General features: G+C 51.4%; 1 non-coding gene across 1 annotated transcript; it reads right to left on the reverse strand.

The window, feature by feature from the left end:
* Positions 1-2,475: 2,475 nt before the first annotated feature.
* On the reverse strand, positions 2,476-2,548 carry trnak-uuu (transfer RNA lysine (anticodon UUU)). The gene has a single exon. It is a non-coding gene; the product is annotated as a tRNA-Lys (tRNA).
* Positions 2,549-9,418: the final 6,870 nt, after the last annotated feature.

Genomic DNA, 9,418 nt, shown 5'->3' on the forward strand with positions numbered 1-9,418 from the left:
CCAGCTTTTTAGACAGGCTGGTGAAACACCGTCTGGGCCCGGTGCTTTCCTTGTCTTCTGGTTGCGGAAGACCCGACACACCTCCTCTTCACAGATCAAAGGTGCAGGAGGGGGGAAGGTGGGGGGTTACTGGCGGTGTTAATCGATGCGTGGAGAGAGGGTCAGAATGGGTGTGGGGTGTGAGACAGGGTTCTTCAAACCCGCAATAAAACTCATTCAAATCGTCGGCCAGCTGCTGATTCGACGCAATACTGGGGGATGGTGTCTTGTAGTTGGTGATGTCTTTCAGGCCTTTCCACACTGATGCTGGGTCGTTGGCTGAAAACTGTTTCTTCAGCTTTTCAGAGTAGTTTCTCTTAGCCACTCTGATCTCCTTTGCCAGTGTGTTTTTGGCCTGTTTATGCAAGACTCTATCCCCATTCCTGTAGGCGTCTTCTTTGGCCTGACGAAGCTGTCTGAGTTTTGCAATGAACCACGCTTTGTCGTTGTTGTATGTTAAATGAGCCCTGGTAGGGATGCACATATCCTCACAGAAACTGATATATGATGTTACAGAGTCTGTGAGCTCATCTAGATTGGTAGCAGCAGCATCAAAAACACTCCAATCAGTGCACTCGAAGCAGGCTTGTAAGTCCTGCTCTGCTTCCTCAGTCCATCTTTTAACAGTCCTTATGACAGGTTTAGCTGATTTCAGTTTCTGCCTGTAGGTGGGTATAAGATGAACCAGACAGTGATCAGAGAGCCCCAAAGCTGCCCGTCGGACAGAGTGATATGCATCCTTTATTGTGGTGTAACAGTGGACCAGTGTATTATTGCTCTGGTGGGACATGTAACGTGCTGTCTGTATTTTGGCAGTTCACGGGAGAGATTTGCTTTATTAAATTCCCCGAGAATGATTATAACAGGGTCCGGGTGTTGTTGCTCTGTGTCTGTGATCTGATCGCCCAGCTGTTGCAGCGCTGCGTTCACACACGCTTGCGGTGGAATGTAAACACTTACGAGAATGAACGAGGAAAACTCCCGCGGCGAGTAGAAAGGCTTACAGTTACAATGAAGAGCGCTTCTAGGTCGGGACAGCACGTCTTCTTCGACGCTCTTGCGTCTGTACACCACCTTTCGTTGATGTAGAAGCATGTCCCACCGCCACGTGATTTCCCCGCTGATTCTGCATCGCGATCCGCTCTGAACAACTGGAAGCCCGGCAGATGTAGCGCGCTGTCCGGAATGGCTTCATTCAGCCAAGTTTCTGTGAGACACAGAGCAGCAGAGTTTAAGACGTCCTTATTTTTTTGGGACAGGAAAAGGAGTTCATCCATTTTGTTGGGTAGGGAGGGGAGATTCGCCAGATGGATACTAGGAAGCGCAGTCCTGAAGCCGCACTTTTGGAGTTTGACTAGCGCGCCGGCTCGCTATCCACACTTGCGCGTCTTGGAGCACTTGAGCAGCACCGCTGCACCTCCAACTACACACACACACACACACACACACACACTTTTCCTGAACCGCTTGTCCCATACGGGGTCGCGGGGGAACCAGAGCCTAACCCAGCAACACAGGGTGTAAGGCTGGAGGACAAGGGGACACACCCGGGACGCCGGTCTGTCGCAAGGCACCCCAAGTGGGACTTGAACCCCAGACCCACCGCAGAGCAGGTCCCGGCCTAACCCACTGCGCCACCACATAGTAAATCAATAGTAAAATTATATTTAAAAAAAAAAAAAAAAGTTGACAACACCTGGTATTCCCAGGCGGTCTCCCATCCAAGCACGTAACAGGCCCCACCTTGCTTAGCTTTCAAGACAGGACATATTCAGGGCGGTACGGCTGCAAACGAGTAGATGCGCCACCTATGCCCTACTTGTAGCTGCTACCCGTGAAAGGCTCACGCAAAGAACGCTCGAGCATGCGGCGCCTGCTTGGGCTTTGGCCGCACAAAGCGGAGCGCACTTTTGCCTCTCTCTTGTGAAATGCTCACGAGAGTCCAACGAAAAGCAGTCATGACTTTCAGTATACGCGATCGATGTCACACATTAAAATCACGCACCAAACGGGACAAAAAGAGACTCAAGAGAAGAATAAACAGTTCTGAATAAACACCTGGAGTCACAAAAGTGTTAAACACGGGGGAGAATTAAAATCCAGTGCAATCCTGCTACAGAAATGAAACATTGAAGAGTGACTGTTCCTAGACAATAATCGCGCTTCCAGGTGGGAGCCCTCACTGGAGCCTGAAAAAGTGAGGGGTAAGAGAGAGCGGTTCCTCGGGTGCGAAACAAAACAGAGGGGAAAATAAAATAAATAAGTTAATCAACAATAAAATTCTCATTTAAAAAAATAACAAAACTCCTCACTGCTGTTGAGTTAGAGAGTGTATGGCTTCTCCTTACACATCAGAACTTACATTATTACTCAAAGGTGACACTACTGCATACACACTTCCGACCTTGTAGAGCCTCAGATGAACACTGAACATTACGCCTGGACAGGGACTTGAACCCTGGACCCTCAGATTAAAAGTCTGATGCTCTACCAACTGAGCTACCCAGGCCCTTAGTGTAAGTGGGTGCTTGGCGTGGTGGAAGGGCTCGTGTGATCTAGGGAACTCCAGACCTACATCGTCAGGAACACTATGCTCCTCGTAGGGTTTCCCAAGGCGAACAGGTCTGGAGTGAAGATCCAGACTAACACGATCCAAAAACCTCCATGGAAAAGGTAAACACGAGATCGTTTACCCTGCCCGGAATAGCGTCACCGGGACCTACCCCTGGAGCCAGGCCTGGGGGTAGTGTTCCTAGGCGAGCGCCTGGTGGCCGGGCAGCCCACGTACCCCGGCCGGGCTCAGCCCGAAAAGGCATCGTGGGGGGACCACCTGAAAGGTCCGGCATGGGGGTCCGGTGCAATGTATACCCGGCAGCGGGAGGCGGCGGGAGGGAGCAGGAGGGAGCGGGGTGGCGCATGGCGTCGTAGCCCCTCGTGACGGAAACTGGCTCTTGGTACGTGGAATGTCACCTCGCTTGGGGGGAAGGAGCCGGAACTGGTGCGGGAGGTTGAGAAATACCAACTGGATATACTTGGGCTCACCTCCACTCACAGTGTTGGCTCTGGAACCAAACTCCTCGATAAGGGGTGGTCCCTCTCCTACTCAGGAGTTGCACGAGGCGAGAGGCGCCGGGCGGGCGTGGGGATACTCACAAGCCCCCGGCTGGCTGCCATACAGTTGGAGTTTGCCCCGGTGGGAGAGAGGGTCGCCTCAATGCGACTTAGGGTCGCAGAGAGGAAGACTTTGACTGTTGTGTGTGCACTTATGCACCAAACAGCAGCTCAGAGTATTCGGCCTTCTTGGAGAAGGTGGGTGGGGTTCTGGACAGGAACCCACCTACACACTCCATAGTCCTGCCGGGGGACTTCAATGCTCACGTTGGCAATGACTGGAAATTCTGGCGGGGGAGGGTGATTGGGAAGAACGGCTTGCCCAATCTGAACCCGAATGGTGAAATGTTATTGGACTTCTGTGCTAGTCGTGGCTTGTCCATAACAAACACCATGTTCGAACGCAAGGATGCTCATAAGTGTACTTGGTACCAGAGCACCTTCCGGCCCTCACGCAGAATGCCCTCCTCCTGACCTCGGCCGCGCCTTGATGTGCTGCCCATGAAGACCACAAGCGGGTGAGGGGGGCAAGGCGCAAGCTCGGCGGAGTCCAACAGCCACGCTGAACGGGCTTGACTTGATGCCGAGTGTGCGGACGCGGCCCTCGCTCGGTGTGTTGCGAAGGCCGATTGACCCGCAGCAGTGGCCCCGGCACCCCGTACTCCCGAACTGCCTCGCGCGGAATTTCTCGGCGAACGCGGCCGTAGGCCTCCTCCAAATGCACGCAACACGTGTAGACTGGGTTAGCGAACTCCCGTGCCCCCTCAGTTATCGGCGAGAGGGTAAAAAGCTGCTCCGCTGCTCCACGGCCCGGACGGAGCCCGCATTGCTCCTCTTCAACGTGAGGTTCAGCTGTCGGCCGGAGCCTCCTTTCCAGCACACTGGCATAGACTTTCCCCGGGAGGCCGAGAAGTGCGATACCCCGATAGCCGGAACACGCTCTCCCGTGCCCTTTCTGAGAGACGGCGACCGCCAGCCCAGTTTGCCAATCCAAAGGCACCGTCCCCGAGGTCCGTGCAACATTGCACGGGCGTGTCAGCCATGACAGGCCCCACAACATCCAGGGCCCTAAGCAGTTCCGGGAAAATCTCGTCCGTCCCACCCCGCTGCTTTGCCACTGTGGAGCTTTCCAACTACCTCAGCGACTTCCACCAGGGAACTGGACTCTGATATGGCGATAAGGATAGGAATGGGAATAGGAATAAGGATGGGGGGCTTAGGGTCAGAGAGAGGGTTGAGGAAAGGGATAGGGATAGGTGTAGGGTTAGGTTTATAGTTAGGGTGAGGGCTAGGGATAGGCATAAGGATAGGGACAGGTTTCGGGTTTGAGGTTGGGTTGAAAACAGTGACAGGGACAGGGATAGCCGCAAAGTGACCGTTTGTTCTAGGAAAGTGATTCGGATAGGGTTAGGGTTATGGATAAGGATACGGATCGGGCGGTCCACGAGGGTGGCCAGGGCTTCCACCAGGGCCCGGCGCTCTGCGAGCCGGACCTCTACGATCGCGTCCAGCGACTCCTGCTGCTGCAGCTTGCATCCATTGGAGAATGAGCTCCAGCTGGTCTCTGTCCGTCTCGCCGGCTCCCGGGTTTCGGCACGACCGCAACAGACGAGGCAGGTGGCCACGGACGCGGTGCCCGTCTGTGAAGGGGTTTTGTTCAGTCACGGATCAGGGAGAAGGAAGGGGATGGAAAAGGGGAGGTAGGAGGAAACTGGCAGGATGGGCTTCGTGCGGGTCAAGGGGGCTAGGGCCCTTGGGTCGGTCCGGGCGGCGTCGTCTCCGGGCTCGGGTTCGGGTTCAAATTCGCGCTCGTGCTCGTCTGCGTGGATCCGCTCTCCTCCTCTGTCTCTCTCCCTCACTGCTGGGCACAGGGGAAGAAATAGGGAGTGCAATCAACCCCAGCTGCGACTGCCTCGTCCCCATCTCCGCCCCCTTCCCCGGCCGCCTCGGCGTGCTACATATGCATTTGTATGAAGGTGGTCAAAACAAACACAGGCAAGCGGAATTACATTTCGAGGTGGAATGCCTGAGTGAACGTGTAAGAAGTCTTTAGTCTAGATTTGAAGGCAGAAACAGACGGGGCATTTCTGACGGTAACTGGCAAAGTATTCCACGGTTCAGGCGCTCAGTAGCGAAAGGCACGACCTCCTACTGAGGTCTTATTGATCACAGGCACTTTAAGGTAACCTGCATCCAGTGAACAAAGGTATCATCCTGGGATATGAGAATCAATAATCTCACAAAGGTATGCAGGAGCAATGCCATGTATTGCCATACAGGTCAGAAGTAGGATTTTATAATTAAGTCTAAATGCGACCGGGGCCAACGTAACGATTTAAGTAGCGGTGTCATACGGTCGTACTGCCTAGTTCTAGCGACAGCTCTTGCAGCAGCATTCTGTACCGACTGTAGCCTGGATACAGTATCGTATGGACAGCTCGATAATAAAGCATTACAGTAGTCCAGCCTGCTTGAAACAGAAGCACGAACCAGTTTCTCAGCATTCCAGCTGCGTTGGAATCGCCGTAACTTAGCTATGTTTCTTAACTGAAGGAAGCACGACTTAGTCAAAGCACTTACATGAGATTCAAATGACAGCTTCCCAAATCCTCGACACAATCCGTACGCTTGAAGCTAACAGCATTTGTCGTAAAAGACTGGCGTGATTATGTCGAGAGTTTTGCCATCGCCTCCCACCGCAAGTACCTCTGTTTTACTGGCATTTAGAGATGTAGATTTTTTTTTTTTTTTTTTTTTTTTTAACACATCCGTAATTTTATACTGGTAAAACAATTAGCTGAAGACACCACACGTGATGGATCATCAGGTTCAAACGATACATATAGCTGTGTGCCAGCGGCATACGAACGGAAATTCACATTGTGCTTGCGAATAATGTCACCCAGTGGTAACATATAGAGTGAGAACAGTAATGGCCCCAACACAGAGCCCCGCGGCACACCATACTTGAACCATAGTTGAGATGAAGGGGGTGCAGTCAACAGATTTTAGTACAAAATTGCTCACGGTTGGCTAAATACGAGTCAAACCGTTTCAGAAGGGTGCCTCTTAGGCCAACCGGGTTTTCAAGTCTACTCAGTAGGATGCCATGGTCTGCGGCACTGGAGTCCGGCACTTACTTTCTTACTTATGCCTACTACCCCTCTTGGGGCATAGGCCGTCAACAAGGGCTCTCCAGGCATCTCTGTCCTGGGCCAGTTTTTCCAGTTTTCCCCAGGTGTGGCCCATCCTCTTGGCTTCTGCATCCAGGTGGCGTCGCCATGTGTTTTTTGGCCGGCCTCGAAAGGTTGCTATGATGATGCGTGGTCCATGGGCCTCCCATCCGGTGAGAGCTCTCTGGGCTGTCTTATTTAACATCAGAGCCACACCTTGGGTGTGGGGGGCGTTGTCTTCCTCGTGTCCTGAAAACAGCAGCATTTCTCCCGATGATAGCCTCTTCTGGCCTGAGCCAGTCCACCGTGACTCGCTGATTCCCAAGATGGCAAGTCTGTAGGCCCTCATTTCTGCGGCCACCTGTGCCGCCTTTCCAGCTTCGTACATGGTCCTCACATTCTAGTGGGGACTGGGTCTAAAGGACAGGTAGTACCTTTCACAGAGCAAACTGGCACGGTAGTTTCCTCAACGGTTATTACGTCGAAGCTACCGAGACGATGCAGACAACTAATGTTATCAAACCCAGACGAGCTTATGCTGGCTAAGAGTGAACTAGAGGGCACTATGGATTCGTGGATATTCTCTAATTTCTTATTGAAAAACAACATAAATTCATCATTAGTAATGGTTGCAGAATTGCACTGTTTATTATCTTTGCTTGTCCCATACGGGGTCACGGGGAACCGGAGCCTACCCGGTAGCACAGGGCGTAAGGCCAGAGGGGGAGGGGACACACCCAGGACAGGACGCCAGTCCATCGCAGTGCACCCCAAGCGGGACTCAAACCCCAGACCCACTGGAGAGCAGGACCCAGTCCAACCCACTGCGCCACTGTGCCACCGCACCCCCCACCTCCAACTACAATGTCCAGCAAAATGTCAGAATAATCAAAAATCAAAAACTGGTAAAATATTGGGTGGTGTGTACTGCCGAATGTTCAGCAGTTCTTCCCTGGTAAAACTGATTGTAGGAATATGACTAAAGACAGGACAAACTAACAAAAACAGTAAAACAGCTGTGGAGCTCAACACCGAGGCGGGCATTTGTGGTGCAATCACCTATTTGGATCACGGGGGAGAATTAATATCCAGTGAAATCCTGCTACAGAAATGAAACATTGAAGAGTGACTGTTTCCAGACAATACTCACGCTTACAGCACCCGGTATTCCCGGGCGGTCTCCCCTCCAAGTACTAACCAGGCCCGACCTTGCTTACTTTCCGACATTGGGCGTATTAGGGTGGTATGGCCGTAAGCAAGTGCCAGTGCCCCGTGCGCCCTACTTGTAGCTGCTGCCCGCGAAAGGCTCACACAAAGAGCGCTCTAGCTCCACACCTAACCATAGCACCAGCCCGAAACCTAACTCCAACCTTTACCATATTTCCAGCTCTAACCCATGCTCCAACCCTAACCCAAGCTCTAACCCTAGCCCCAGCCCACACACGACTCATACGTGCTCAATTTTTTTTTTTTTTCTTAAAAAATCTCCCATCCACAGCCTACCCCTATCCAAGAATACAAACCTGCTCTGGATACATAAACCCCAACCACATCACAGCACACCCACCACAGAAATTTCAACCTACCTGCAATTCCACACGAGAGTCACAAAGGGGGAGACATTACTCCGCAACAAAAAATGAGAAAAATTCTCTGACAACACATGCGACTCCCGCAACTGGACACTCCATAAACACACACACACACACACACACACACACACACACACACACACACACACACACACACACACACACACACACACACATACATAACGCCTTTACACACCTCCCAGCAACGCTTCATTCACCAGCATCACTCCACCATGCACAAACACACCGAAAACAAAACTGACATGTTACAGCCTGGAAGAGAACACGTGTTGCCAGAGTAACCGAGATACAACTGTGTAAACGAAGTCCATAACTCTCCTCAGCCCAACCCTAACCTTAGCTCCAACCCTAGCCCAAGCTCACACCCAAAGACTTGCTCTGACCCTTCGCCCTGGCTCACACTGTAACCCAAGCTCTATGTGTACCTCCAGCCCTAACCCTAGCTCCAACCCTAGCCAAAGCTCCAACCCTAGCTCCAACCTTAACCATAGCTCCTGCTCTATCCATAGTTCCAACCCTAAAACTAGCTCCAACCCTTCGCCTTCCTCCTACCCTAACCCTAGCTCCAACCCTACCCTAAGCTCCAAGCCAAAGACTTGCTCCAACCCGAATCATAGCTCAAACGCTAACCCTAGCTCCAAGCCTACCCTAAGCTCCAGCCCTAACCCTAGCTCAGACCCTGACCTAAGCTCTAACCGCAGCTCCAGCCAAAACCTTAGCCCCAACCTTAACCGTAACCGTAGCTCCTGCCCTATCCATAGATCCAGCTCTTACCCTAGCTCCAACCATAACCATAGCTCCATCCATAACCCTTGCTGCAACCCTAAGCCTAGCTCCAACCCTAACCGTAGCTCCAACCTTAATTCACACTCCAGCCCTAACCCTAGCTCCAATCCAAACCTAAGATCCAACTATAACCCTTGCTGCAACCCTATGCCTAGCTCCAAATAACCCAATTTATTATACCTTCATCCCCTAACAACATTACGTGACAGACAGTACAAAAAAAAAAAAAAAACAAGGAGGCCTGGATGAAAAGTAACGTGTATATACTCCAGGCCCATTATGAAGGCATAATACACACACAAAAGCCCACTTCTGACTTAGCCAGTGAGGTAGAATGGGAGGTGGTTGTTGTTGTCACGAACCACGTTGCAGCTTCCCAAGTTCGCAAATGACGAGACTGACTCCTGGCTTTCTAATAAAATGTTACATTTAATTAAAAAAAACCAACAAATATCCGTCGCTCCACTTGTACACTCTGAGGCAGTACATTCTGAGGCAAACTCTTCTTCTCTACTTCTTTTTTCATTTACGCAAAAAGACCAAGGAACGTAATTAACGTATGGACATCTAGTGGCAGTTCTATAAATCGCATTTCAAATTGTACAATTAAACTCAATGCCAATCATTCATCAATGATTGACAACCAAATACAAGAAACGCCTTTCCACACAAAATCAACAACACCAACTCCAACAA

Source organism: Scleropages formosus, chromosome 5 (assembly GCF_900964775.1).
Source record: "Scleropages formosus chromosome 5, fSclFor1.1, whole genome shotgun sequence".
NCBI lineage: Eukaryota > Metazoa > Chordata > Actinopteri > Osteoglossiformes > Osteoglossidae > Scleropages > Scleropages formosus.